This window comes from Lactuca saligna, chromosome 1, assembly GCF_052625555.1.
Source record: "Lactuca saligna cultivar CGN05327 chromosome 1, ASM5262555v1, whole genome shotgun sequence".
Classification (NCBI taxonomy): domain Eukaryota; kingdom Viridiplantae; phylum Streptophyta; class Magnoliopsida; order Asterales; family Asteraceae; genus Lactuca; species Lactuca saligna.
Window position 1 is genome coordinate 19,614,225 of NC_136417.1, and position 5,635 is coordinate 19,619,859.

General features: G+C 37.9%; 1 non-coding gene across 1 annotated transcript; it reads left to right on the forward strand.

Annotated features, from left to right (window-relative positions):
* Positions 1–1,539: 1,539 nt before the first annotated feature.
* Positions 1,540–1,646, forward strand: LOC145027971 (small nucleolar RNA R71). Its single transcript, XR_013675732.1, has one exon. It is a non-coding gene; the product is annotated as a small nucleolar RNA R71 (small nucleolar RNA).
* Positions 1,647–5,635: the final 3,989 nt, after the last annotated feature.

The following is a 5,635-nucleotide window of genomic DNA, read 5'->3' on the forward strand; positions in this document are numbered from 1 at the left end:
GTGAGCTTTGAATCTCTCACGTCTACTATAGCGTTGGTCGTGTTGAGGAAAGGCCTTCCAAGGATGATTGGAACTTGTGGATCCGCCTCCATGTCTAGAATGATGAAATCAGCAGGAAAGACAAATTTATCCACTTTCACTAGTAAGTCTTCGCATATGCCTCTTGGGAAGGTGACTGTCTTGTTTTCCAAATGTATTGCCATGCGAATTGGCCTTGGCTCCGGGAGGTCCAACTTCTTAAAGAATGAGTATGTCATTAGGTTCACACTTGCTCCAGAATCAGCTAAGGCATGAATAGCAGCCAAGTTGCCAAATTGGCAAGGTAAAGTCAAGCTCCCTGGATCACCCTTCTTCTTTGGTAACTTATTTAGCATCGCAGCAGAGCATTTTTCATTGAGCACTACCTTCTTCACTTCTTCCATCTTTCTTCTATTGGTGAGAAGTTCCTTAATGAACTTTGCATACTTGGGCATTTGCATGATGGCTTTAATGAAAGGTATGTTGATTTGAACAGTCTTGATGTGGTCTAGAAACTTCTGATACTCCTCTTCCTGCTTCTCTTTCTTAGCTCGGGCTGGGTATGGCATTGGAGGCTGGTAAGGCTTTTCAGGAACCTGCTCACCGGTTTTTGATGGTGTACTCGCCGAGTCCATCGGTCCTACTCGGCGAGTAGGACTGTCAGATTGTAAATTTTGGTTTTTTGCTTGCTTTTCTGCCTCATCCTTCTGTGAATCATTGGGTGCTTCAGTCCGAATATGTGCCAGGGGAGTGATTATCTTCCCACTTCTTGTTGTGACAATGTTTATGTGTGCGCCTCGTGGGTTATTTTCGGTTTTTCTAGGAAGTTCGCCCGGTGACCTTTGGTTAAGTTGTTGAGCAAGTTGCCCAAGCTGTGTTTCTATATTGTGGATAGATGCTTGCTGGTTCTTGAGCATGGTTCTTGTTTCTTGAATTGCAGCATCATGATCACTATGTCTTTTTTCTGAAGCAGCTACAAATTTAGTGAGCATATCTTCCAAGCTTGGCTTCCTTTCTTGCACCGGCTCCTTCTTTTGGTAGAACCCTCTCCCTTTTTGTCTATACTTCTCCTCCTTGGCTTTCTTGTACTTGTCATAAGGGAGCCACTCTTTCTTTTGTTTGCGCCAATCTTCATCATATCGGTCTCCACTCGAGTAACACGCTTGCGCCTTCTTGTTGCCATTCTCATCTAAATTACAGTCTCTAGTGAGGTGAGGCCCATTGCAATTTTCACAACCCACCCGAATAGCATGGATCGTTTGATCCATTTTATCCATTCTCCTATCCATGTTTTTTAGCATATCCATGACCGCGGATAAGTCTTCAGTAGCAGCATAAGCGGCTCCCCTAGTGACATCATGTCTAGGGTTATGGTATTCTTTAGAGTGTTTAGAGAATTCTTCAATCAATTCTTTAATCACCGGGGGTGGATTCTTTGTAAGTGGGCCTTGCGAGTCTAGTAACTGCCTAGTTGTGACATTGACTCCATCATAGAAGATGGAGACTTCTTGCTGGATGTTTAGATCATGGTGCGGGCAATTTCTTAGCAAGCTCTTGTACCTCTCCCATGCTTCATATAGCGACTCTCCAGCTTGTTGTTCAAAGTTTGCAATGGCCTTCTTCAACTTGGCTATCTTAGAAGGTGGGAAAAAGTGATCAATGAATTCTTCCTTCATCTTAGCCCAAGTAGTGACTGATCCAGGGGGAAGTGACTTGAGCCAGTCTTTGGCAGCACCTTTGAATGTTACCAGAAGCATACGAAGTAGTTGAGTCTCGCGGGTTACATTTGGAATATTGAAGTAGTCAGCTACATCATTGACTTCATCCAAATGCTTGTAGGCATCTTCGTGATCTTTCCCATAAAAAGGTATTTCTTTGAGTGAAGCTAGGATATGACCCTTTAGCTCGAAGGTAGCAGTCGCGGGAATTGCGGGTTGCACAAGTCCCGGGCCATTGTCGTCGCGCATCCTCTTCTTCCATTCTCCCATGGGGATTTCATCAATGTTAGCCATTGTGAAAGCTAACTCTTCCTCGGACTCGGTTTTGTGCTCGTATGTAGGCTCCTCTTCTTCCTCGGTCTCGTACCCGATATCTTCTTGAATTGGATCTTCGATTATCAAAGAAGCACTAGATGCTCCTGATTTACTGCTCTTCTTTTTCCCAAAAACGGTCTTCAAGTTGGACAAAGGCGACTTCCTTGGTGTACTTGAACTCTCCACGTCCTTTCCTTTGTTCCTTTTCAATGCGGATTCGGGATCTTCAAACGGGGGTACCAGTAGTGTGTTTGATCCTCTGGTCATGAAAGTCCTAAAATAAATAGAATAAAAGCGTAACAAGAACAAAAAAAAATGTACTAAAAAAAATAAAAATTAACTGCTAAATAAACTGGTACTCGCCGAGTAGGTGCATATCTTAATATTTTAGCATTTATTATTATTATTTAGAACTAAAATAAACTTAATATGCTTTGAAATATTTAATTACAGTTAAAATGGGAGATGGAATGCAAAAGAAAGAGAATGGAGCTGAAAATATGCAAAAAGGATATTGCTGGCAGATTGACCCCTCTTCAGTGTTTCGGGTATATCTGATGACTCATAAGTCCAATTGACGAAGTTCAAACTGTTCTGAAAACTAGACAAAATTTCCTACGACTTATGTGAGAGGGAATTTTGGCTAATTCGACACTTATCTTATCCAAAATTGGTCTTAAAGATGAAGCATAAAAGCTGGACGGAAATTCCCTCCAAGTTACTTATTCCCCAAGCTCCACTTATCTTATTTTTATTTGCTTAATCCCTAAGCCACCATTAGTTTCCTTATTCCAATCCAACTCTAATATTCCATATAAATTCCATCTCCATCAACTATAAATACCCCATATCATTCCACCAATTTGAATAATCTATGATATTCCACTTCGACTTGTGCAACAAGAAAACTTCATAGTTGCCGTTTTGAGGGTCTAGGAGGTGGCCGGAAGGCCGTTAAGCTAACGGAAGCGGAGATCGGAAGGGTTGGAGAGCGGATACGTGTCGGTAATCATATGGGTTGTTAACATGACCATGTTTAGCATTCCATTGTGTTACTATTCTGTATTTAGTTTCTGACTTGGGTGTAAAAACCTTTTACTTTGTGTTTATGATTGAATGAAGCTTTGATTATTAGACTAATTGCTATATTGAATAGTTTCTTTGTGTTTAATTTATCTTGCCAAGCTTGTTAAAAGATCCTTACGTATTAATGATAATTATTTGTTGTTAATTGTTAAGTGAATTGAGTTGTATGAACATATGCTTGATTGCTTGTCTCTTATGATTTTGGTGACCATCGAGATTATAAGTCTAGGAATAACGAATGTGAAACTAGGATTAACTTGGGAATAAGTAAGTTAATGTGTGAGCCTTGTTTGATGACCATCAACAAGAGGTTAATTGAATGCCTAATTTGATTAACTATATTTGCAAGTCTTGCTTGATACGAACTGAACACTAGGAAGCATGTTAGTTTAACCAATTGATCACTGTTTGAATTGACTTGTTTGCTAAAGGATTAGTTATAGTGAACGCGAATCTAATCATTTTAGGAATCGGTGAACATGAATAAATGACTTTGTGTATACAATTGTCTATGTTTTTAAGGTGTAACTTGTCTAAACCAAAGTACCTGAAGAGATTTGTTTTCCTGTTAGTTTATCGAGAGTTGTTAATTAATTATTAGTTTGAGATTTATTAAACTATTTCTTTTATTCTTTTCGTGTGACCTGTAACCTATAATCAAATATATTAAATTAATCCACCGTTCCCTGTGATCGACACCCTTGCTTATCAAAGCTATACTATACTCGATCGGGTTCACTACCTGTAAGGTATGGTTTAGATGCGATAAATTATGAATTATTAATAAAAAAAACTAGTGCATTAAATATACACATCATATGTCTAGACATTAATGTTATTGTACAGAATACTTATATGTTATCAGATATAGATAAAGATTAAATACTATATGAGTAGTAGAGTATTTGTTGATGAGATAAAGAGATAGAATGTTAATGGGAAAAGTGTTATGTAATGAGTCACATATCAAAGATAGAGATGTGAAGAAATATGATTCCTTCGAGGACAAGAGTTACATGTTCCTACATGGACAAGAGTATGATTCCTTTAGGAATAAAAGTATGGTTCCCACGGGGACATGAGTATCATTTCGTCAGGAATAAGAGTATGGTTCCTATAGGGACAGGAGTATGATTCCTTTGGGAATAAGAGAATGGTTCCTACAGTGAAATGAGTATGACTCCTTTAGGAATAAGACTATGGTTGAAGATAGAGAAAAGCTTCGATGAGTGGAACAAGACAAGAGAGTCCTTTTAAGAACTTATATATAATCTGTAAGGGATTAAGAGTAAGGAGTCTGTGAGGGATTCAATAAAATAAGAATGGTTAACGATCCACGAGGGATCATAAGATATGACAGTATGGTATGAGATGGGATTGTTGGGTCTAAATGAGAATAAAGTGTTGAAGCATTAGAGTTGGCAATCGAGAGATGATGAGTATACAAAGTATAAGACAGACATGCTAAGAGTAAGAAACACGAGAAGAATAGAGTGAGAGATTGAAAAGAACATGCACAGAGTATGGAAAGTGTAGAAAAGAGATAAAGCAGAGAAAAGATATAGCAGAGAAGAGATAGAGTAGAGAAGAGTTAAAGCAGAGAAGAGATAAAGTAGAGAATATGTAGACGTAGAGACATAGATAGAGTATGTGCAGAGCATGAGATGAGCTTGAGAAGAGGCTGAGAAAGAGTAAGAGATGAAAAGTTGAGATTAGAGAAGAAAAGACAGATAAGAAGAGAAAGAATAACAATATATGCTACGAAAAAAGAGTTAGATAATATAGTATGAGAACGAGAAGGAAAAGAAAGATAAGCAAAGTGGAAAGAATAACTCACCAGACACATTGTGTCTGATGTTATAGATATCTTTTATTTTTTTGCAGGTTCAAGTAACAGCCGTAGTACCAGAGGAGAAGACAGAAGCACAAGGACAAGAATTATATAGTAGATTGCTATTTAGTGCACATTTCCATTGTTGTTGTATTTATGTAATAGTCTTTATTGTAAACCTAATATTTAACCTGGGATTGAAAGTCTTTTAATTTTAGTTGAATTTCACATGTAGTAGATAAAACTCTTATAATTCTCTTAGATATTTGTATAGAAAATATGTGTCATTACAAAAACAAGTTAAAAGGTTTCCGTCCAAGTTCTTTTCCTATGGAAAAAAACTTGAAAATTGAACAAAATGAAGAAATTACCAAAATCGATGCAAGTAGGTATCGATGTCTTGTTAGAAGACTACTCTGCCTTCAAGTTACCATGTCGAACATTGCATATGCTATGAACATTCTTAGTCAATACGTTGTTGAACCTCTTCAAAACCATATGGATGCAATAATACGTGTCCTTCGTTATCTAAAAAGGGATACCTAGGCAAGGGATTTTCTTTCCCACGGCAGGAGGTTTAAATCTTGTTACTTTCTACGATGTTGATTGGCTAAGATGTCCGTACACTTGGCGATCTAGAACTGGGTATGTACTTATATTGGGAGGT